Raw genomic sequence first — 26,697 nt, forward strand, 5'->3', positions numbered from 1 at the left:
TTTTAAGAAGCTTTTGAAATTCGAGAGGCGATACGGACACGTGGCCCACCGATTCGTCTCGTGTAACAAGTCCTTGTAATCGAGTCTTACGAAATGTGCCGATTCGTCGGTCGTATTTTGTAAACAATTTGTAAAACCCGGTAATAATAAAAAGACATTTTATAATTTGTGTCTTAGAAGAAATACTTTTTTTTTTAAATAAGTAGACTCCTCTCTAACTGGAGCAATTTTTCTTATTATTCGACCATTAACAGCAAGTAACGGTGTCATAAATAATCGTTTTCTTTCGAACGATTTCTCCCATCATTCGATGTCCTACAAGCTGTAATCGCCGTTTAACGAACGGATAAAGAAACTTGTTAATTTTTTTTTCAACATAACGCAGATAAACGCGAGCATTCCTTCGCGTGGACGCAAACGATCGAGCGAAAAGGGAGAGCTTCTATCGGAAGTCGCAATAAAAAATCACCGCGATAACGGTCGAACACAATAAACCAGCTCCCCACTCAGGTCGGTCAGTGCCGACTGAGACTAATTGCGGCTTCGATTACAATGTCCTCGGCTATTATTATAATTTATAACTCGTATTGTTGTTGCGCGACAGCGTTATCGGCGAAATGACGCGCGCATGCCTTTCTATCGTTTGTCGAAGCCAACGAACGAAACCTGGTTCCAAGAATTGAAAAATAGCAAAGTGTCAGATGAATACCGTTTACGAACAGAATTTTTGCTTTAAATCCATATCGAAAATTTAATAAAAATTCAATTATTAAAAAAACTGTTAGTGTCACTTAAAAATCAGGATATCGATAAATGCAAAATTATCTTTTAAATTTTACAATAGATCGCGATACAGTTTTATCGAGCGCACGCAATCAGTAATTTTTTTTTTATATCGAGATGGACGATCGCGAATTCATCGAGAAACTCAACCTCTACTGCTTTCGGCTCAAGTTTATCGAATCCGATACCGCCGGTGATTGACCTCTGTGCCTTGCACGTTACTCCACCGCGATAACAGGACTGATTCGATGGGAACTGGAGTGGAAAAAAATTATATGGTTCTCGCTTTTCGATCCGACCGTGACGAATTGGCACAATTATTATGCAATCGAGGCGGTTTACGTGGTCGGTTGAAGCACCAGATGCGTTATCGTGGGCGATACGGAGGGATCGAGGTGGATATCAAATCGTTAAACGCGGATGCGGCCCCATCAAAGGTTTTTATCGGAATCCCATGCGCGAGTTTTCCTCGCTTTCTCAATAAAAAAAATTATCATCGTCGCATTGTCTGCAAACGCGATAGAGAGGTCTTTCGGGGTCATGTTGCAAGAGCACGATGCCGGGACGCGGCGACGCTCTCTTGCGACAGCAACCCTGAATGCAGCAGGATCTGATCTACTTATTTATTTAAATATTTATACGACCTGCCCCCATTTTGTAACGAGCATATCGATTTCGCTTTAAACTCTTATCGACGAAGAAAATAAAGGTCCTATCGCATGCAAATTTCTAAAATAATTTGCATACTAATTCGTTAAATGATTCATGGCTTGTGTACTATTTATGCGGGAAAAATCATAATTTAGAAATTATTATTTGTTAAAATAATTAATCAAAATTATCCATAATTAATTCTAAAATATTTCTCAATTCTTTGCTCAATTTATTATACCTCCCTGTGTCGCTCGCGTTTAGAGAAAACCTACTTACAGCAGTGAGAAAATGAAGCTTCCATCGCACGACACGATCGTCTCTTCCGCGTTCGTTCGTGAATTCTGTCGACTACGAGCCGTCACAAATTTATTACCCGCCTCGGCCACCCGCCTCGGCCGTGGTCCTCAAAGCTCGCAGGGTACTCATGCAAGGGAGGACGAAGGCGAGAGCGTAGCCTCAGGCGGGACTTTTTGCTTGGTACACATGTGGCCGGCTAGCGGCGATTCGGGCCCGATAAAAGCTCGAGTCCGAGATGATGACGGCCGAGAGAGAGAGAGAGAGAGAGAGAGAGAGAGAGCCGGCTGGACCTCGCTGTCCGCCAACTTGAGCGAATCGCATGTGCGATGGTGCGCACATCCGCGAACTCGGACAGAGAGGGAAAGAGAGAGAGAGAGAGAGAGAGAAAAAGAGGCGCGTACGCGAGCGTGTGCCGTGCATTATACACGTGCAACGCTCGCTGGTCAGCGATGGCGGACCGGTCAAGCAAAAAGCGTTTTCTCTCTTCTACGTCCAGTGTGAGAATGAGCTCGGTTATCGATTACGCGCAACGGAGAGAGCGATGCGATTCATTAAACCCCTTCGCGGTACTACGTTTTCTCTATAATTATATAATAATAAAATAATATGATAAATTATAAATAACGGCACAATTATAATATTCGTTTTTCTTTTTGCTTTTAGATTATAAATCGAGATGGGTTATTTCGTCATTCCGAGATATTTCAAAGCTGTTTCTTGGCGTGACAAAAATGGAGGAAAATTTATAGAAAAGCCAGTTTGCGCGACTAATTCGTTAGTTTAAAAAAAAAAAAAAAAAAATTTATGTTCCTTCGCACTCGCGTGCTCATTTCGGTTGTTAAAGTGACGTTTCTCGGTTGCAACGATTATGCGAGCCTGCGAGCTACAAGTGGTTGCTCTCGCACGAACGAGGATTTACGAGTTTTCGAGAAAATCGTGCCGAGACGTTTTTACGATGTCGCTCAAAACTCTCCTCGCGTTGATGACGATGACGACGACAACGGTGACGACGATGCTCGTAAAAGTCGTTTCGTTTTCGCCGCGACGATGTAAGAATTTCGGGCTGATAGGACGGAAATTCGAGATTCAAGAGTGCGGTTTTTCGAAAAGTGTCCCACTTTTCATGTCTACTCGATTATTCAATTTCATCATATAAGCATTCTTCATTCACTTTATGACACTTTCTAACGTCTTTTCCAAGAAAGCCCATTCGCTTCGACCGTAACTCGAGCAACAAGTAGTTAATAATCGCGTATACATATGCATTATCTTATCGCAGAGATCAAATTGCGCTTGATAGCATCTATATTTTTATATGTGTTTCACGCAATGTTTTTTATTCAAGTTTCTCCAATTATTAGTTTCGCTTACGAAGAAATCATTAGTTTGTTCGTTGAAGCGATAGTAATAAAAAATTAAAATTTAATTATGTGAAACAAATCAATTTCACTATTCAATTAACGTCAACATTGTGATCTCATGTATCATGAATATCTTAAAATATTGCACTAATTACAGCTTAAAAGATAGATTGAAATATTTATTTATTCAAATTTCAATTTCAGTGTAAAAATTGCTCTCATTATCATAACATAAATTATAAACAATAATTTAATGAATTGGAGCGCTTTTGCAGTTAAATTCCTCGGTTGTGCCAGATCAGAGAATATTCCCTGAGCCCTCACGTTTACGACGGCGGATCGTGCTCCGGTGGCACGCTTCGGGTCGCGAGCGGTCATAAAACAGCGAGGCCTTGTTTTGTCTAATAGCTCAAAACATCGTCGCCAAGATTAACGAAAAAGTGCCACCACCTTGCCCACACCGTCCTCCTCCCCTCTCCCCCGCCTCTCTTTCTCACTCCAGACCGATAAATTTTCTCGCGCGCTTGTCAAAACGTTGGTGGGATCATAAATTTCGTCCGGTCCCGAACCGGAGTGGGTTATTAACGCGCGACCGACATTTCGCGGCCACCAACGACCCCCGCAATAGCGTTTCCTCGCCGCTACGGCACCCGTTAAGCCACCGTCACCGTCGGCGAAACACGAGCGGCGCACCGTATATCACCTCGGGCCTCTCCAATTTGCCAGGTGATTTTTACGAGACCGCCGCGCGCTTTTACCGAGAAAACGTGACGAATCGAATGACGAATCTTTGTCGCCGATGACGCCATGGGCGAATTTTAATGTTACTCACAATATATAAAATAATATTAATACTAAGTGTAATAAAGCAGATGAAGAAACGGTTGGCTAACGACCCAACCGGCGCTAACTCGCCGCTGCCGCCGGCGAGGCTTAACGCTTTAACACTTACGTTATCTCTCCAATAACGTTCATCGCGGGTGAATTCAAAAGTTATCCACTAGAGATCCGTAAGAGAGGAGCGCGCGTCCTCGAGGAATGCGAAGGATGCGGCCCCATGTTCGGAGAAGCCGAATTTGTCCGGCTCGAGGACTTGGCGTTGTAAGGACCCGACGGCGGTGGGTGCTTCAGGCTCGAGGACACTCCGGCGTTTCCCCGAGCTGTCATGCGCCTGACGGCGGAGGGAAGGGTTCCCAAAGTGCCGGTGTGTATCCATCGAGCCATCCGCGGCACCGATGCTCGTCGCCGCGAGGGGGAGAGAGAGAGAGAGAGAAAGAGAGAGAATCGGCGTTGTACATGAACACCGTATAGAGTTTCCTGCTGCTCGCGCAGTCGAGTCCGGCTGCTTTCCGTCAAAAAGCCCCGCGACGGCCGCGATACGTGGCCCTCCGAAGCTTTTTCATACGTTCGGCCCGTTTGACACTTGATAGCGCCAGCCCGGCCTATTAGACCGCGTATTAGAGAACCTACGCAATGCGTACGTACCCGCTCACACGCATACAGACAAAATGCTCGCGCTTGTACGGAAAGATACATGGAATGACGTAGGCAGACATGGACACGTGGTCCATGAGTGCGAGTATGCGATGCGAGGCCTCACGAGGCATTCTCCTGCTCCTCCTCTTCTTCTTCTTCTTCTTCTTCTTCTTCTTCTTCTTCTTCTTCTTCTTCTTCTTCTGCGCCTTCTTCTTCTCGTGACTTCGAGGAGTCGTTTCTTGCCGCCGTCCGTCCGTCAGATACGATCTTTCCCGTTTGATAAATCACTACCGGAAATTCCGACAAAAACACGTATCGCTCTCTTTCTCTCTCTTTCTCGTTCGCGCTCTAAATGTTTAATTGGCGGGCACCCGTTAGAGTGTTTCTTTTCCACGCGAAGGAAAACGTTGCTTTCAACTGATATCGCACGCTTACCTGCGCTTTATGTTAAAGTTTTGGTATATTTATGATGTACTATAAACTTACGATAAATAAACATTACGATATATTAACATAACGTAAGAGTATCTCAAAGATATCATAAATACAAAATATAAAGAATATTTTTAAACTAGCATAATTGTACTTCGCACATCGTTCATCTACTAGTCGCTAAACCGCTTTTCACTCATCTTATCGTTTTATGCTGAAAATAATTATATAATTATGATACCAATAAATTTGTAAGAAAATTTTTACTTTTTAAAGTAAACGTCATTTCTAAAAAAAAAAACGGTGAGTTTTATTAAGAATCCTGATCGCTAAAATATTGATAAAATATATTCAATAACGTTTTTATATATTTCGATTTTCGACCAGATACAGATTACAGATTTGGACCACTGCGCTGCGCCAAAGGAAATAGCTGGAAACAGAGGCTTCTTTATGTGGCTTATTTATTTATCTGTCAACAATTATATGGAGATGCGGTCAACAAGAAACTGGAGGGATGGAAATGATGAAGGAGGCGCACATAAATGTCCAACAATCAATAGATTTTAATTATCTGGAAACGTTCAATTATAGTATCCTTTTCCTTTCTGCTTTCTTTCCTATATTTATTTGTTAATAATATATCAAGAGAATGAAATATATATTTTTATGAATATTAAAAAAAATATACAAGTAACAAACATCGTTATATCATCCGTGGCTCTGTGTCGTATAAATATCAGATAAATGTAAAACAATAGAGAACAAAATAATAGAATCATTCGCGATGACTTTACAGCTGATGTTTAATTATATATTATAATAACTTATATTTATCTAATTGTATGTACTTATTCTTATATTATTAACTAATTAACTTTTAATATTTATTTAAATATTTTCCTAATATCTTTCTCGTCTTATATTTCTTATTATATTACGTGTATAGTTATTATGACAATATAATAACGTAATTAAACATCATCACTGAATTTTATTAGCAAAAAATCTATATAAATTCCGCTAGATCACATTTTGATTCCTGAAATTTACTTTCATCTTCTCGTTCCTCAGGGAGTTAACACCGGCCACGGCCCGTTGATACCTAAACAAAATCAGCTTTCACAATGATCTCAGAATTATATCTATCTGTCAGTTCATTGTGAAAACCAGTTTCGTCTTAATTGACGGCGATGACTCCGATTTCATCGTAGCTCGATAGCATCGTCCTAATCGTAAGACAGTAATTCTAAGATTATATTTATTAATTGGAAAATAAAAACTTAATTAATTGGAAAATTGCACATAAAATTCAGATAAAGAGAACCATTTATCAATTTAAGATAGTGCAAAGATCAACAGAAATTCGTTATATATACATTTACACATTTTAATAGGCGCTTGGAGCTCCTCAATCTTCCGCGTCATCAATGACCCTGAAAATAAAAGAAAATGAGTTAGTTTTGATGAATTTTTGAAGAAGAAAGGATGAAGGAAAAAGGAAAAGGCTGCTCTCTCCTCTCATATCGTTCACGGCTTTCACTTCTGCGGATTTTTAAAATGAAACGCGACAAATGCCCGATGCCTCGAAGGGAGATGCTCTTACCGGGCCTTGAATTTCTGTGAAGGTCCTAAAATAACAGGCAGACGTGTGCCAGACGTCGTCAAAATTCGTAATTTCGAGAATCGGTCACCCTTTGTGAACACCGTCCTCCCCGTTGTCTCTTTGTGCCTTGAACGCTCTTTTAGGGGAGGCGGATGGCGATACGAGCGATACATTTGTTGCGAGGGATGCACTTGAACGTGTCTCATTTACTTATAAATAACTATTATGTCTGCAGCTTTGTCGCGTGCGCACGTCCCGCGTCACAGCGACAAAAATATCGTACAACTCGGATAAAGAAAATAAAATATGAATACATCAAGACGATATAAGATTAAGTAAAATTAATTGCATATGTTGCATGGCAATAATTAATGATATCTTCATCGGATTTAATCAAGAGATACGGTAGCGTTTCCCGCCGAATGTATTAAGAATATAGCGATGAAGTGGTCAAAGGTGTTGTGGCTTATCGATTAAGACGCAAAAGATGGAGCTTTAAATCTCTATATTCACTCTCGTTATCATCCACAAAGAATTATCACTCACGCGCATTTATTACCGAGACCCCTCTACCTTCTTAACAAAAGTAATGTTTATGCTTTGAGAATAAATTGACATTGAGAGTGTGAGACGCACAGAGCGGTGTCGCCGGACAGGTCAGACACCATATGGACCGAAGCACGCGGCGGAACACGATGACCTCGAGGAATGCGGGGAACGATGATCAGTGATATTTAAACCCTCATCGATCCTTAATCGACAGATCTACTTGGGAGGTTTTCATCGTACCAGCGGGGAATGTTATAAAGCGATTTAAAAACTGATGTTTAATATCCCCGCGACGCGGATGAATAAACGTTTCTTACAGAAAACGTGTATTATCGCGTGTCTGTTAATTCCTTATGTGATACCTGCGCTTTTTTTTTTAATCCAATGTAAATTCGCATGAAAACTATAATTTTTGCGGAATGAAAAACTGAAATAATCTTCAAACGATATCCAATACATTCTCATACTTCGCGAATGAAAAAAGATTAATCTTTTCTGAAGGATTAATTCTACGATAGCTTGCGCGGATACAAAATCAAGCGTGTATAAACGCGAATTTACGCTCGCCGTGATTTTATCGTTGGTCAGTAAACGTTCGTAAGGGTCCATCACGATATATATGTATATATATATTATTTTGCACGTGCGTTATCGGTCGACTGATAACGGCGCGCCGGTTACACGAAGGCCTGATAAAGATACCGCGTGACCTCGCGACCCGATGGCTATGTTCCATGGAAGAGCGTGAACGAGATGAGAATGAGCAACGCGTGAGGATTCGAAATCTTCATTTCCTTCCATTCTACCGGGAGTTCCAGAATCGCATGTCCTTCGAATTTTGTAAAAAAGAAGTGATTGCTTCGTTAGTACCGCATTGACAATCATTTAACATTCAATATTGATAGATTTTAAAGAATTGAAGTCAAATGTGTATAAAAACATAATTGACGAAATTTGATTCATTTTACAATTAATTTTAATTGAATTGTATTTTGACAAAATTCAATGTCAATCTTAGATATCAAGATAGTTTATTTTTGACATTGACAATATTAAAAATATAACTTATTGATCTTTAAAGAAAGGAAGGATTGATTTCAAAATTTCTCGTAGAATCAATGACTGAAAGGACATTCAGTGATTTTGGATCATCCAGTATAATTCGTGATGATGTCAGTTTGTCATCCCGCAGAATTCGTAGATCTTGCTTGAACGGTATCCACTGTTTTCCATTCCGTATTTCTGGGATAGAGAGTAGCGTATTAAAAGAAGAGGATGCATCGTAACGTCGATATCTCGTAATGGTCGGCGCACCGCCGACCGGTTTGCTTGCTGATTACGCCGCGTGCGTTAAGCCCTTCCGAGAATCTGGTTGCTTTTATCTAATTAACGCGGTCAGATCGGCCGCGACAGTTATCCGACGGTCTGGAGCGATCGTAAAATTTAACGAGAAAGCATCGTAATATACGCGCGCGAAGTTGTTGGCTGTTATCGAGATTGCCACATATTATCGTAAATTGTTGTCCACTAATCGTGTTTATGAAAAAAAAACGCGAAGAATTAAATCTTGGAACGATTGTTCGAATAATTCTTTGAATCAATACGTAAATTAAATTATTCGAGCGAATAAGATCAAGCTGCTTCCCTTAACTTCAGATTTATATTGCTTCGCAAAAATAGACAATTGTTATTTTCACTGAAAACACTACGTAAGATAGCACACTTAATAATCTATTAATTCACAATAAAAAAATAAGAGATTAGATATCTATTCATTCCGATTCAAGAATTTAATCTGAAATAAAAAAAAAAAACAATAAGAAAAAAATATATAAATAATATAAAATATAGAATTAGTAATAAATTAATAATATAATAAACATAACATTTATATAATTATTTATAATAAAAAATTATTCCTTAGTCATTGCGCTTGAAGAAAAGTTAAAATACATTCATTCCTAATAATATAAATAAAAATACATAACAATAATAACATAAAAAAATTATATTCAAGAATTATCGCAGCTGTTATAAAGAAAAAAATTATAGCGACTGTTAATAAAGTGACTGATATCAAAATGGTCGATACATGAAGTAACATTATCTAATGATAATGTGTACCGACATAGCGTGTTACCGATTGTAAGCAATACAAAATCGACATGATTGTTGGCATAATAATTTTCTGCGTTACCGACAATGTTCTGCATTATCCAGTGTATGTCAAAATTAATTTGCATATATAAAATGCACAGCAATAAAAAATTATTACGCAAAAGTTCATCGAGCAAGTGCAAATGGAAATAAAAAGATGTGCAAATGTTTCTCATCTGCAATTCAATTTCGACAAAAATATATTTGTAAGAGATAATTTACTCAAGTAACCAACACTGCTAAAAAAAATTTTGCTTGTTAGGATAGAATTAAACTATAAACATAAAGCATGCAAAGAAAATTGTACCTAAAAGATCTCTTATTATAAATGTAGATATTTCTATTTTTTTTTAAACACGCTGTATGTTTTTATGTATTTTCATAAAAATTCAAAACTGCAATGCAAGTTCGAGTTCCAATGCTCTAATTTAGACATATCAATCTTTATATTTATTCGCGACAATGGTATAGAATGAAATTTCCATATCTGCGTCATCGCTTGGGGAATTGAGCTCATCGAAATTTATACCGGTTTTTAATCGTCGAATTGTCTCGCGCGAAAGGGCGTAGTAAGCGGAAGAGGCGTAAAAGTCATTCAGTCCAGTGGCGAGCCATTGATAGAGGCGACGAAGCGAGGTCAGCTATTTGTACGCGTGACAGACCCCTTCGGAGAATCTCGCGTATGGACGAGAACGAAAGGTGGCACACTCTCGGAATCGGGTGTGTGAGTGCGTGACACATCCAACGTCGCGTTGCGTGTGCGGATCGATTCCGGTGTTCGATATGGTGGTCGACAAAAAAAAAAGAAAAAAATCTCACAAAAAAGATATCGAGAGATTATCCGGACCTCGTTAGAGCCCGGTCGTTATTCACTCGATATCACATGTCTTTCTCCGCTTCGCGATAGATCGCTTTGCACGAACGTTTACACAGCTGCTGAACCGCATCGATATCTGGGTACTAGATATTCTCTAGTTTATACAGTTACATATTTATATAATTCTTACTATTTTGCTTAGATAACGCAAGCGATTAAAAGACACTTCACTCTTTTTAATGTTTCTCAAACTCATATCTTATATTTGGAAGCATAAGAGCAATTGCAACTGTGTCATTCTTTGCTAACGATTTAAATGCAATTTGTGCGCTCAAGATATTTTTAAAATAATAATTAAATTTTAAATGACTAGCACAATCATTACTTATAACAATAATCGAGAGATTTTGATCAACCAAAATTAATTGTATACTTATAAAGAAATCGTTGCATCATGTTTTGTCATATATGGCACGTGTAAGACAAAGAGCTCATTGTATTTTTAGCACACTAATGATGCTCACACTATCGACTTTATCACCTTTAGTGATATACAGACATAAGATAAATCATGCGCGGAAAAGAAGTAACAATGGATTATACAAAAATTGAAAGTTTAACCATAAAAAGGAAACTAAGTGGACGGCTTAGTTTTGAGTACTCCCCGTAGTCTATAAATCATATTTCATATTTCATAAATTACAATTTTTTTTCGTAAGACACGTGGAAACGCGAGATATAATTCATACAATGCCTTTTAATTTTTCTATCGAAATCGGACGTACACGAGGCGAAGCAAAGGTCGATATTTGAGCGTTACGGTCTGGCGAATGAGACACGTCTCGAGATCGATTTGCATAGAATAGAAGCGCTGGGTATTCAATACGATTCGGAGAACATCTCGCGCGTCGCGAGTAACGAGCGATTAAAGAAACATTAACGCGTTACAAAACTACATTGAAAAAAGGCGTCGGCGGTGGCGGCATCGCGTTGATGTCATCGCCGAGTCACGATTATGAATGCCGATTAAACGAATGCCGTGCGCGTATCGCGTATGATCATGGAACGAGGGGATAAACCTGGTCGTGTATGCAGGAGGACGAAGAGGTAGATGTTTTCTATAAGAGTTCGATCGCGCGGGGAAGGAATACCTTGACAAGGCTGCCGCTCTTCTCTGGAATTTTCTCGCGAAGAGTTGAATAATTGGGTGAACGAGAAGTGGAGGCACGAGGAAAGAGAGAGAAAGACAGAGAAAGACTAGATGTATTTATAGCCTTTTCATCTACTGACTCTTGGATTAATTTAAAATTGAGTTTTTTTCTTAACTTTTGTATACGTGACTTTTTAAAGATGTAAAGTTAAAGAATTTGTATTTTTATCAAACATAAAGTAAAAAATTGATCTTTAAATTGAGATTAAGATATCATATCTCAATCTGACATTTGATGTTCTATCATAATTTGTTTTCGATCTTAACGAGTTTACAAGTATCGAAAATGGATTAACAAACGTTCGGAGGAATTTTTGAGCTTCAAAGAATTTTTTTAAATGAAGAAATCCTCCCCCTTTCCCCGGAATTTAACTTATCCTGTGTGTAATTTTAATCTTAGATTATGACATTACTTCAGCAGAATTGTGATAAGATTTGAAGCTGAACGTTAAAGAAGAAATAGAAGTCTAATCAAACATTAACCAATGCTCAATCGATCGATCAAACTACTTTCGCCAATTCGATGGAATACCGATCGGTTGATATCGAGAAACATATAACGATAAAATATCGATATGAAGTATTCCGTCTCTACTTGCGTCCTCATAATTCATTCAATTATTGTGAAGCGATGCCGTTGCAAGCGAGTCGATGGCTACCCGCGGGGGCGTTATGGAGAAAAGCCTTCCCCCCGATTGACGTAATTCGCTCTAAACTAACTCGCGATCAATAGAAACATTGCACGAAGGCCAAGACATCAAACTACGATTATGCGCCCTAAAATTATCCGCTATACGAAAAAGAATTACTCAATTAAACTAAATCTTCCGCTATGCGCAACGACTACAACTCGGCGATTGAAAAACGACGGATTCTATGGGACCAATTTACTTTCATCACTTTCGTGATTTTAGTTTTGTGAATTCTTGATTATTATAATCGCACATTTTATTTTAATTTTATTTTACTTTCTTGATTTCGGCAATCTTTGACTTTTAAACTATATATTTTATCCTCGTGGACTTTGGCAATCTTGAATTTAAATCGCACATTTTTTATATTTCTTTTTTCGACTTCGAATGTTTGGAATTATCAGGAAACGAGTTCTTTTATTATCTCTTTTTTGATGTCAATCTGCGAAATTTTAAAATATTTCTATCTGTCACATTTGCAATTCAAATGATTATTATTTGGCTCGATACATAACATCCGTTTTAAAAGTTACGCACGATACGCACTAATAAGAGGGGCACTGTCACATATGATGCGCACAGGTCGTCACACGAGACTGCCGAACTTCTCTTTTAGCGTGGTCGTTGCCCCGCGTTACGACAACGGCAAAAGTATCACTACTTTGGCAATACTTTCGAGAGAGTTTGTAAAACTTTCAGGCAACGTGTGCGTTGCTTTTGTATGCGTTCGTTAGACCAACAACATCTACAAAGCGACATTTTTACATCAGTGCTCTATCTTATTTGCCAACCTACTTTCTTTTTCTTCTATCATTTTTTTCGAAATGTAATTTTTCATAGTAAATTAATTACAGCATTCAAACACTATGAAATTAATAAACGTTGCAAATTAAACAATTTTATATTATTCTTATCTTTAACACTTAGAAATTTTGCAAACTTTTCGCAACTTCTATCATTTTGTTCGATATTTCCTGATTACTCGATAATTTTCCCAACTTTTCGACTCGTTTTTTCGAAACTATACATAGCAGATAATAACACTGTCTATCGGATATGCAATTCGTCATGACGCATGCATGCAATTCTGTGACATTTATGCGATACCGACGACGCGTCATCTCGCTATTCTCGGACCAGCTAATTGTTCTAATTAAGAGGATCGCAACTCCGGAATAACTCGACGGGTTTATATTTGACCGGCGATACGACCGCGAGATTCGTTCCCACGACGCATCACTTCGAAGTCTGTTTTACCACGATCTGATTTATTATTTGTAAAATAACATTGAATCTCGCTGTGCAACTTGCTAATAAATACGCTAACACGTCATAAAACTACAGAATTTCGAACGATTATGTTTTCAAACTATTTGGCGACTTTAAATTCGACTTTTTTTGTTAGTGACAACTTGATTTAAGACTGCTTTATAAATTTTTTTAACTTCTGTCATTAAAATATCTCAATAATTAAATTTCAAATTTAAAGTGTCTGTAAAAGCGGTCCTTCGTAATTTAAAGCAACTTTACATTCGGAATCGTACAATCGTTTGCTCTCGGAACTCACTTTGGCAGAAATCGCAGAGCGCGGTGCAGCTTCCTTTCTTTGTATATGCGATCTGGTTACCAACGGGAGTTCGGAGAGAAAAACAGACGAAATCACAGACGAAGTGCAAATGACCGCGGGGTGCCCATGGAGGAAGCGACTGATGAAACGAGCGCGGTTACGGGGAAGAGAGAAGGGAAGGCGCCGCAAGAGACCGTATACCATTGCTCGACGAAGTGTGAAGTGAGGCACCCCGGCTCGAGCGAGAGAATAATCGCGGGACGAAGAAAGAGGAAGTCGGAGAAAAAAAAGAGAAAGGGACATCCTATTTACACAAAGACGAAGAATTCCACGATAAAATGAAAATGACTCGGAGATGGCGAACCATTTGCAACCGCAAGGACAGACTCGTTGCGAATTTCGGGAGTTTCGCGAAGTAAGTGCGGGGGATGTCTTCATTGCCGAGGGCGCTCTGAGAGTCCCGATCCGGTTGACGTTGAGCAGGCGGCCGAAGTAAAATGACGAAGAAAAGGAAGGGAAGAGAGGGAGCAGCCGATCAAGAAGGACTTTCTTTCTCTTTGCCTCTCTCTCTCTCTCTCTCTCTCTCTCTCTCTCTCTCTCTACAAGGAAGAAAAGAGCAGGAGTACAGAGCGGAGGTGGAGGAGGAGGATGAGAAGGAAAAGGAGGAGGACGACCACCTATACAAGGATCTACACGGCCAGTGGGAATGGAATGCAGGTACGAGTCTAGTCCCCGGCTTCACTCCCGCCCCCTCGCCTCCTGACCAGCCCCCTTTCCGTCCCTTACACTCCTCTTCGTTCTCCATCAGACACTTCTTCGCCTTCTTCTTCTTCTTCTCCTCTACGCCTCTCTTCGGCATCCACCGCCGACCGCGATGTTGCTCACCGAATCATCACTGTGTTCTACCTCTTTCTACCCGGCTTCACCGTTTACTACTACATTATTGCGCGTGCCTGTCGGACTACCACTACGTTGCTGTTAATCTACTACTACTACTATTACTACTACTACTGCTGCTGCTGCTGCTGCTGCTGTTGCTGCTGCTGCTGCTGCTGCTGCTGCTTTCGACCGCCGCCGCTGCTCCTAAACTATTGCTACGTGCGCACGACCTCGTTACTATTCGCAGACGCTCTCCTCGTTCTATTAATGACATTTCAATTAACCCTCAATTATTGCGGTTGAGTTCGGATAACTATTGCAATGAATTTATCATAGCTTAGCCCAGCAGTACTCTACAATTTTCCGACTGTGGAATAGTCCGATCATCGCAAATACCCAATTGTCAAACGGTTCGATTTTGAATGTAGAAAAAGTAACAAGTTTAAAAACTGCATTGCAAAAAAAAAAAAAATAAAAACTTCTCTCGTTCATAATCAATATTATTTTCTTTTGAATGTCTAAACTAGTCGAATTCTCCAACCAAATAGTTCGATTGTCGCTTTTTATTCAAACTATTCGAATTGATTGGCACGGAAGCTTGAGGCTTGAATTTTCCATTTCGAATCGTCCGAAAAGCTGGGTCCGCGCAATTTGTCTGAATATATTTGATATGAATATAAGGCCCGCGAACGGAATGCGGTCGTCGTGCGGCCCTGCCGTGGGAGAGACGGCCGCTGCAGAAGCAACGGGGCCTGTACTAAGCATCAACGCGTTGTTGCGCGCTCGCCGCACTCGAGGCTCGTTAGTTTACAGTCCACACGAGTCCCGTGTGGACAGTCACGGCCGTCTCGAATCGCGCCGCTGATAGCGAGCCGCTTTTTCGCTCCGGACATTGAAATGTGCCGCGTACACTCGACTAAATCGCAAGAAAGAATTCTGCGCTCTCTTTTACAAGAGCCAATCGTATGGTAATTTTGTATCTTTGGAATGAGATTCGGCGCCACGCAGAGTGGTCGTAGAAGCCGTTACACATTCCTACATCGCAATATGCTCCCGCGGTACATTCGATTAGGAGCCACGTCTTCGCGCGACTAGCAAACACAACGACAAATCTAAGATACTTTTCTAGAGAATTGAAATTTTTTATAAAAATTATTTTCCAAATTATTTTATAATTAATTTTTATCTTACGAGTAGCCGTAAGTTATTAACAATATATATATAATTTATGCTCGCGCTTCTTAATTATAAATCGTGGCAAATGCATTTAATTTGCAGACTGCGTGAGACGCTCGCAAGAATTGAGTTACGGAGAGAGCGATGCTCGGAATCCCGGCAATCCATACATCATCGGTTAAGAGGATTAAGGCAATTTCGCCTTAGAAAGGTGTACTTGCGACGAGAGGAGCCGACGTACGTCACGCCAAGTGCGCGGAGCACTTTTGCAATTTCAATCGTGCTAAAACGTGTTTTCGAGGACTCGGCGCGGCCGATGAAGAGGCCGTGACGAGGACCGACGAGGTATATCTCATCGTTCGCTCGTTAGCGCATCCCAGTGCTTGAGCAGGTATGCGCGCGTTTTGCGTATTTTATTGCAATTGCACTCGCGCAGACGGCGGTCTCACACTCGCGGAGACCGTCAATTGGGCCTCTTAGGTGCCACGAAAGCAAAACGTGAGGATCGTCGAACGTGGATGAGACTTCGCAGTTGAACATTACGCGCGCGCGGCGTGCGAGGTAAAGGAATGACCGAGCCTTCGCGCTGCAACAGGATACCCCCCTCCTGCCAGGACTCGTCCCTGTCAGGACGCGTCTTGGTTATTATCCCTGGACATACCACCGGTACATTGCACTTGTCGGTAGTCGAAGAGTGCGACGCGCACCCTGTGTCGCGTCGTGAATCAATTTTGCACAGATGCGCCGACATTTCTCTGCGGCACTCATCCTTACATCGAATTACAGATTCGAGAAATATGACAAAATTTAAAGTCTAAATATAAGTTCATATAGCAGTAAAATAAATACACCGCTATTTGTACTGTAGAACATTCATGAATAATGTTCAGAAATAATCTCAGCAATTACAAGGATTCTAAAAGACATTTTAAAAATGTTATATTTTTAGTGAAAATGTTGTACTTATATTAAACATCTAGAAGATATAAAATTTATGTTTAATATTCTTTTTCGCTTTACAAGAAGGCAGAAAAATATATGTGCCGCTATTCGTAATTCTGCTATTTTTCACTTTTGAGATGTATTTTGTACTTCGTGGTATTTTCGTGGATAATAACCTTTTGGCAACCGAAAGTACCTGCGGATATCTTTAGAAAGCACACGTGATGCTTAAATCGAGGTTCGCATGACATGAAGACAAAATAACATTTAAATCATTGTTACCTGGTAACGATTGCGAAACTAGACAAACTACTGAGGCAGAACATTTATTCGACTTAACTCTTGAAGGATTAAAGGTCGTATCGTTGGTAATATAATAGCATATGTAAAAATGCGCTGAATTAAACGTAAAACGAGAGGTTTACGCGAATTCCATTTTCATTCGCGTCGAAAATGCCGCAAGTCTAATATTAAAACAAATCACAAGTTGATACTACAGTTAAATAAATAAACGTCAAATGTGCTTGTTTTATCGCATCCTCGTACAAATATATTGTCGTGAAACGTACTTTCGCGTATAGAAAATAGACAAGAGAAACGTCGGCAGTGACGAATACCTAGAAGTCGAACAACACAAAGCTCGAAGAGACTATTGATTCGTCGCTATTATAATTTATCGATAATCTACATGAATAATGGACGACGCTCATTTTCGTATACCAATGTCTATACTATGTCACTGTCAGTCTATGCAGTTTTTAACGTAAACGACAATCGCTACATAATGGATCAGATCTAATTCGCATATACGGACCTTGTGTTTCTGCTATAGCACGCGTTGCCATAAGCTTTGACAATATTTTGCAGAATTATTCTTGGCTTTTCTACTCTAACAGCAGCAATAAATTTCCAAAGATTTGAATAATCGCACGATTTGCGACGTTCTTTAAATAGTGGAAAAAGCGACATATTTGCATATATCATTCTATCCAATCAATTACTATTTTTACTCAACAAGTTTCACGAAATCTATGCAATTCAAACGATTTAAATGAGATTGCAAATATTTATTTAATAAAAATAGATTTGATAATTTTGAAATACACATTTTTATCCGAAATTCCGAGTTTTATTGCCATTGTTAATTTATATTAATATATCGAAAGCAGTTAGTTATATTTCATTAGACAGATTAATTGTTACAATTATTGATTTCTGAGCGACAAAAATATTGCCTTTATAATACTGCATATTCGTCTACAATCTATCGGACTTTTATTGCTACACAATGTGTCATACAATCCCGTGGGTTTTGCAACTACATCCTGCCGAACATTTGTTTTCCTCTTTTATCGTATTTTTTCCGTTTGCAATTATTCATGGACTATTCGGAGGCGAATATTTTCAAAGCCATCGACACCGGCAGCGGAGAAAACGAGATAGAGCGGAACGAGCAAAAAATTGGAAGCAAAGAAACGAAATCGCTCGTCTCGGATATGACGGAATTCCGATGTAGGTACTTTCACGAAGAGAGGTCTTCGACTTCTTCGCTTGGCACAGCACCCCGGATCGTGAAGATCGATCGTTGCTATTCGCGATCGTTAGCACGGGTCACTGCATTCGGGTCGAAGGAAGTCGAAGCAGAATCGAAGTAGCCGCAGAGGTTCTCAGCAAGTCGTCCTTTTGCTCTCAATTATGGATTTGTAGATCAATGTCACAATAGACTTGATTTGCACGAAATTGTTTTTTTTTCCAAGAAAAAAAATACGCCAAAAATAATTAATATTTTTCTTAATTGCTTTCGATCAATATTTTACAATTTAGTCAAAATATAAAGTTTCTAAATTTTGTATAATTACCAAGTTTCACGAGTTTTAGAATTTTATATGTTTGCAAGATGAAAAGTACGTGATATCAGCTATATCTATTAACCATTAAGTCTACATAAAAATCTTAAAAAATCGTCAACCATATGGCGTTTATCTTCTGGATTTAAGGATAAGGTAGCAGGACCTTGGCATGGTTTTCTCCAATAACATTGTTTTCTTTACAGTCAAAAGCCTGGCCTGATCCCTTCCTCACGCGATAGTAAAGTTATAAGTAGACTTTCTTCCTTCATGGACCTGCACGGAAATTTGATAACGTCTTTCGTAGAGCGTCATTGTCTTCCATATTTGACAAAATTTATGACTATTTATCGTAATTTCGTAATTACGCGCGTCAATAACTCTAGGGCATGTTTCACAAGTACGCGACAATCTACAATGACAGATTCTATGCCAAATTTCTCGCCGAAGATTTAAGCACGATTATGCAATAATTTCGGAATTAAAGAGCTTCGATAATTATAATATTTAAAAGTATAAATCATCTTCAGTGAATTTCAAGAGAATTTTATTTCGAGAGAAAATCAGATTTAGGCTTTAATTGCTAAATACTTAAAATATTGATTTTTCGAAGATAACGGCAAATAGCGGTAAAAAATTTTTGTCAAGAAGATATTAACATATTTTCCTGAGGATGGTTCTAGTGTCTGAAGTAGCATTTATGGAAGATATAAGCAGGAACATGCATCATCGTTTATATATGCATGCAAGCTGTAATCGCACGCGGGTAAGTCAATGCGGGTATTATTTTACGATTGCGAGTTTCTCGCGATAAATCGCATTTCTGATTACAACTGTTTACCAGAAGCATGTTTAACAGTATTTTAGTAAATATCATATATATCGAGGTACCCATAGTTTTCAAATAACTCATGATTATAAATAAAAGACGTCTAGCAAATTAAGAAACAGAAGAGAAAATAAATGACAAAATCTTCGATTCTTCAGTTTCAAGTGATTTTTTACTACACAATTTAAATTTTAATTCACTTTAGAATTATTTAGTCATAGAAGGAAGGCATCTTCTTTCTATCGGTTCCAACTAAGAAAGGCTAAGCTGCTCGGTCAAGTTTCAGAGTATCTAACGCACGCACGAATACCCATCGCGATCACAGCGAATATCGACGAGCGTCGAGCGGTGCCGGTCGCGTAATGGTATCGGGAATGCGCGCTCGATATATCGCGTGTAATGTACGCGGCGTGTGTAAAATAGGGCTTTGCCGTAGGCGTATGTGCGTAACTGCGCGCGAGTGCATCAGCCGTATACCTATGTACGTGGATATATGTATATATGTATATGTATAAATACGTGTATACACCGTCCATAGTCCCGGCGTGGGACCAAAGCGACTCAAAAAGTCGCACGGCGCGCAGCGGCTCTCAGACAACGCGGCGCGATAAAGCTCGCTTTAGATGTGCAACATGTACGAGAACTGAATTAAGACATTTTGAAGGCAAAATGTGGAGATATTCTCTCTCGATGACGAGACAAGTAAGATTAATTGCTATAATATTGAAAACCGCATAATTTTTCTATAAATTTTAATTTTAATCTTAAAAACGCAAGAAAATTGGACATTACTAGTCTCTTTTTTTTCATTAAATAAAGTAAAATATGATTTATAAGTTTTTGAAAATAAGACTAGCATAAGATAGACGGTTTTGGAACTGCTATATAATATATGTTTATACAATGATCTAGCAAATCCCACATCTGCAAGAAATATGTCGTATAGAAATTTTTCTGACATTATTAGAAAACCTAAAGTATCGTTTTTCGTCCGAACCGCTCTTAAGCCAGCAAAAGAAAACAGCATTCTGTTGAACGCTTAATACACCACGTATTCGCCTTCCAAAGAAATTTGGCAGCGTTTGCTTTTCGAAAAAATTCAAGTGGTTGGCATTAACCTACTCTGAATTCTTTCTATTCGCGCGATATTCAGTATCTCGTCGCTAACGATTTTCTTAGCCGTAATCAGATCGAGATGGCATCTGAGAAATCGAGGAACGCAATAGCGTGATGCTATCGCACAGAACGAGATGATGCAATTTAAAAAGATTTCAAGTAAATTTGACATTTATCCAAAATATGTATATATTGCACTGGCTATTCTAACTCGCTAAAATTTAATGACTATATCGCGGCAATTTTGACGCTGTGCGTAAATTATTTCAAGTAATTTTTTAAAATCAGTGTTGAAAAAGTTTCATGATTATAAAGAATAATGTTCAAGTGAAGTTGTAAGAGTCTTGTAAGATCATGATAAAACTTACTTCTATTATTAATTTCTTTCTAATAGAACGACTGTTACTCAATTTATTACTGCTCCCCGACTTTGCACATTAAAATTCCACTTCGTAGAAAACGCCGGAAGGCGGCATCCTCAGATCGGCGAAGGTCCGTGCAAGATCTCGTCGCGCAAATACAATGGGGCGCGAAGCAACGGACCTCGCCGTTACACCGGTGCGAAATCCGCTGTATAACGAGAGCAGCTGGTGCCGCTGGAAAAGAAAAGAGGCACGGGCGGAAAGAAAAAGGACGGAAGAAAGGAAGCGACGCGACGTAGAACGCGCGGTCTTACTACGCGGCGAGGCCCCTTCTTTTTCGGGGGTTTTCCGCTCTCGTTCCTCCTTGAGCGCGATACGACGAAGAAGGGGCCGCGGGCCCCCGAAAAAGGGGGACTACTACGTCGTGGGCACGTGTCTCGACCAGGACATCTGCCACTGAAAAGGACCCACTGTTACGTCCCCATTATATCGTTTACCTTAGCAGCGAGCCACCTCTCCCTTTCTCGCCCTTCTTCTTCTTCTTCCTCTCTCTTCCCCCCCATCTCTCCCTCCCTCCCCCCTTTGCTTGCTTGCCCTTCGTCTCCTTGTGTCTAGGAGCAGGCAGCTGCCCTTTTCCCTTTACGTACAAAGCGAGCCTACGCACCTGCCCTTCGAGGAGGATGACTGTTAACCAGTCTTGAGGTGATCATCGTGATGTATTACCGGGCGACGGAGGAAAAAAGTGGAGTAGCTGAGCTGCCGAGATGATGCAACCGAAAGAAACGCAACGATCAAGCGGGACTTGTGGTCAAGATTTTGAACCGGCGATCGTTAGTGCTAACGATCGCGTAACGGAAATGGCAATCTTTTATTTCAGAGCGCGTGCTTAGAAAAATTGCATTGAAGCGACAAATAAAAATTCTCAAATTGTTTGTAATTCAGAAAATTTTTCGAATATTTTTAAAAATATTTTTATTGCAATATAACATTAATTAATAATTTTTCTAGTTTCGATAAAATTTATGATTAAGAAAATTTATGTGTCTTTAAACGCGTGATATGTATTCGCATATTTAACTTCCTAATAATTTTTTTGAAGTAATTGTGCAGCATATCGACCGCCGTTGTCATCTTTCTCTGTCGCGTAGCGCCGGCCCGGAAATCGCGAGATCCACTAGCGCATTCGGTCGACGCGACGTAGGTGACAGAATGTAACGAGCATCGCGCCGCGTTTCTATTCCGGGACGCCGGGACGTCGACCCGCAGACAGCTCCCAGACTATGCGCTAATAATCAGCGCGAGGAGCTAGCGAAAACCCTGAAGAACCGGGACGGATGGGAGCGAGTGAGAATTTCCGTGTGAACACGTGCTTCCCTATGTCGCGTCGCGCGCGACTAAAGATCTCAAAAATTGGGTCGCTCGATTCTCGTCTAGCCGATGCCTCAACAAAACTTCATTAAAGCGAGCAAACTGAATTCGTCTTCGTCTTGCGCGCGTAAAAATATATCTACCCAGTCCAAATATATCTGCATATATGTGGGAACGGTTATGATAATATCTGTCTGTCTGTCGGGACCTTAAGTGTCATATGGTCGAACGACATATTTTTAACGCTGGAAGCTTGAGATATAACAGCAGTGTGTTAATAAAACAACGTAACTTGAATCAAATTTAAAAAATCAACGCGCAATTTTGTTAATTAATAAATTTACATTTTTAATGAAAGCTATTATTTCTGAAATATAATCAGTAAAATAATGATATTTTAGCATCTCAAATGTACCGAAATCACTAATGCTATCACCTTTTTCTTCATTCAAAAATTCAGAAAATGTTACTTGAAATAATCTACATACATACGAGTGTAAATTATAGAAAGACCTTCTACTATTAATAATCTCATAATATATTAGTATGTATAATTAAAATGTAGCGTGTTATTAAGTTATTTAATCCATACATAATCTAATAGTAGTGTAGTTAATAGGATAATTTATTACTTTTTGATCTATCATATACCGATTTACATTTTAAAGAACATCTTGAATTAATGAATTCGAAACAAGAAGCGTAAAATAATCTTAGATGCGATCTCATTGATCGGAATTAACGGAAGTTTCCAAAGCGTAATGCGCGGATCACGCGTGCGGAACGCATCTTTTTCCCCGCAAAAATTATTCGGATAATTATATGAAAGCAAAAAAGACTCACCATCTCGTTCGAAGCCGCCGGGGTGTTTTTTGTACGGGACGCACGCATGTTGCACGCATACGCAGCCTGCAAACAGACGTAAAACCAACAATTAGATCATACATCAGAATTATCGCAATCAGTGTACGATAATTTCGCACTGTGCTACAATGTTCGACGCTTCGCGAACCGGCAGCTATTGTATCGAGGAGGAGCTGAAAAGGGGCGGCACTGTCATTAGGATTCTAACCGGGCTCGTCCGCTTTCAAATGAACGACCCCTCAGCAACGAAACGGTCCGCACACATGCGCACATGCGCACACGTATACACATACAAGCGCGAACGGAATACCTTGTAGGTACGAAAGGAAGCGAACTTCCTTCCTATACGTCCGATGTCACGCGCGCCACCGTTTATATAATCCATCCTGTGACGTCATGCTGTTTAATCCATTCATTACTGCGAACCGACTCTCTGTCTCTGTCATTCTTTCTCGCTCTGATGCAATAGCGCGTTCTGCATAGGCAGACAGGCATCAATGATAAAGATGTCACGAGCGATATCGCGGCTCTCTTTTAACAGCAAAAAAATAATTGAAGAATTATACCAGTTACTTATTTTCAAAACAAGCTATTTCTGTAAAATTAATATAAAAAATTGAAAAGTACATGATAAATTATTTAACAAAACTTTGAAAGCTGAAGCTGAAACAACCTCGGCTTTATGAGATGTTTTGCATATTTATGAATTGCAATTGCAACAATGTAATAGACTTGAACAGGACGTTACGATAGACAAGAGAGTTCAAAAGAAACGTTTCGTAAGGCAGTTCTATTTACCGCTGCACTTGCTACAGGATGCGTGAGGAATATCCGCAAGCCGCAATGAAATAACGTATTCCGTGTCTTCGCTCTAGCATCACAACCTTCACTTATAAGCGTTATTAGCTCCTATGTGTTGCGCAGTTGCTTCGCGAATGTAGCGTTAAGCTACGTCCATACAATAATACTCTATTATATTTGGTGCCGCAAAATTTATTATCACAAAAAAAGAACGCCTTTACTTTGGCAAGAATTTCTTATCATTACATAATTAAAGATCCAAGTATCTGTTTGTAACTTTTAGCGATTAATTCACGAGAAAAGGAAAATGTTTTGTCAAGCGTGGCTGTGGAATTATTCACCCGAAATTGTGTATTCGACATCTACGAGCCATATAATTGTAAATGTACTCGTTACGTAATAAATCTATATTTTACAGATTGTATTTTAATACGGTTTTATTACGATCTAGTGTGCATGCAGCTTGCGTCAGCGACAACGTGTGTGGCGGCAGTGAGTGGGCGGACACGCACGGCAAACGATTCTGATAGACCGCTACTTACCGAGTCGCGCACACGCAACGGAATTTCACCTTACGGACGACGAGTGCGTTGAAAAGATAATTGAGAGGCGCGCTGCGATCGGAAATGTGAAAGACCGGAAAAATATAAAAACCGGAAAGAAGAAGAATGCTTGAATAACTCGGCGATAACTCGGCGAAATTTGTCTTTGCGAAACAATCCGCAATAAGTTCATACGCACGACTTTAATCGGACGAGTAAGCGATCTGAAGGTGTTTAAAAATAACCAATTATAATCATATATAGATATTTAGTTTATCTTCGAGGTGGAAGTCACTTTTCCTGATTGGCACTTTGCCCGGTATCGATTTTTCTCACTTATGCTAATTTATTACGCTAAATAATTATACTTTTTCCAAGTGATGGAAAAATCATAATCAATACAAAGGGGGTTATAAAGATTTACGTCGAGCTTGTAAAATTACGCGCCCGTAGAGAATCCATTCCTTTTTAAAAGGCACTTAATTAGCACCAGTATTATTATATGTATTAGCATTCGAGTGCATGCGAACTCACGCAACGCGATAATTAAGTAATCGAGATGCGTTCTCCCCCTTTTTCCTCCTTCTGTGATATTCGACGAATAATATAGTTATTTCGCAGTTTGAAGTTAACCCGCGTTGACCTTTGCACGATCGAAAACGCCACACGGGATATCGAATCGCTGGCATCGAACGACATCCGGTCTCGAATCTCGGACGCGTGAATGAAGCTCGGCCTGGTGAGCGCGAATGGGGAACACGCGCTGGATGCATGCATTTAAAGAGACCCCTGAGCGCGTTAACACGACACGACAATCGTACGCGCGTTTGCTCGCTCGCGCGAGCGATAAGCGCCGCGACATTCTCCAAGGCGCGATAACATGTCGTTGAAAAATTGTTGACCGCTCTCGAAGGCGATGGCCATCAGCGGCTCTCTCGGCAGCGAATAATCACGCGCGGATACTGTCAGGAGTTTTTTTGCAGTTTCTCTATGCTGTTCGCAAGACTGCTGGAGCACGAGAGGACAATTACGACACAGATCGTACGGTGAAAGATTAATCGTAATAACAGAAGAAAACTGAGACGATAACGGGAAATCGGCAATCAATGATCCATTACGCGGACTATCGTAGAAACGATGAAATAACGATTTTCAGAATCATAATTCCGATTTCGAGCTTGTGAATTCTACGTCACGTAAAATTTTATAGCACACACCGCATGCGACGCAATTATAGTACCGGCAGTATAATTATAGTTAGCAGGCAACCGCTGCTCGCGAGCCCGCGCGCGCGCGCGGTGGACAACAGATTTGCGGTGTGGCCCCGCGTATGACGTAATACAGCGTTCTCCGGCAGTCGATAAGAACTCTTTGACGCCTCCATTCAGAGACGGGAAACAGGAGAAGGATGAAGCCTTCGGTGGTGGGGTTATGCGGGGAAGAGGTGACAGCAATCGGACACTGATACGGCAAAGCGAGATTACGAAATCGAGAACTGTGAACGATTGCCGGCTCGAGGAATCTCTGGCGTCCCAGATAAGCGAATTTTTTTTCTGTTACGTTATACGCGGCCGAGCGTTATCGCGATCGCATCGAGAACGCGTACAAGTCACGGTTCAACGAGTTAGCGGTTTTAATTTTGCATGAAACAACGCGAACCGGGCTTCGGCTTCTTGCGTGAGTAATGCAAGCACGGAAGTATATGTATATGTACTCACTTCTGATGAATATTACTTCTTTTTTCTACACGTAAACAGGATTTGCTTACGTTATATCTTTATTGGGTTATTTTTTTCGCTGTTTTTTTATGATTTCCTTCATTAAAGCATTTATGCCCGACCTCGATTGCAATATTGCATATTAACAGGGTATTGAAGAAAAGGATTTCTGAGGATTTAAAATATGTAGCAACTTTTATATAACATTTCTCTTTGACATGCGTAATAAGTTTTCAATATGTCCTTTTGAAAAGAAAATTTAGACAATTTAAATTAGTGAGATCTGAGACTCAGACGACAGACCTATCTGGTTTTATTCATCTCTCAACGAAAATCTGATTTGAATACTGTCTAACAGAGAGTGATATTTATGTATTGAAACAAGATGAGAGATAAGATAATCGAGTGGAAAATATACTTGCCAAGTGATACGGCCAAACCCAGAAATTTTTGATAGAGTACCTGATTGTATGAAACGTAGATATGTAGGATATATAAAAAAATTGAAGATCGCTTACTACATCTTTTGCAGATATCAAGGTAAGAATAGGATAAGATATGATCTTCTTTACGCGATAGACAAGTAAATCGCCTCTATCATAAAAATTCACAGCGAGTCAATTTTTCAACCTATGTTAAGTATTTTTTACTT

At 39.8% G+C, this 26,697-nt stretch overlaps 1 long non-coding RNA gene across 1 annotated transcript in view; it reads right to left on the reverse strand.

Annotated features, from left to right (window-relative positions):
* Nucleotides 1-5,977: 5,977 nt before the first annotated feature.
* LOC105674776 (uncharacterized) overlaps nt 5,978-26,697 on the reverse strand; it is a 40,522-nt gene continuing 19,802 nt past the window's right edge. Inside the window, exons 2-4 of the long non-coding RNA XR_001101181.2 lie at nt 22,964-23,029; nt 6,383-6,439; nt 5,978-6,232 (exon numbers count right to left, since the gene is read on the reverse strand). This is a non-coding gene — a long non-coding RNA (uncharacterized lncRNA). The remainder of the gene's footprint in view (nt 6,233-6,382; nt 6,440-22,963; nt 23,030-26,697) is intronic.

Source organism: Linepithema humile, chromosome 6, assembly GCF_040581485.1.
Source record: "Linepithema humile isolate Giens D197 chromosome 6, Lhum_UNIL_v1.0, whole genome shotgun sequence".
Taxonomy (NCBI): Eukaryota; Metazoa; Arthropoda; class Insecta; order Hymenoptera; family Formicidae; genus Linepithema; species Linepithema humile.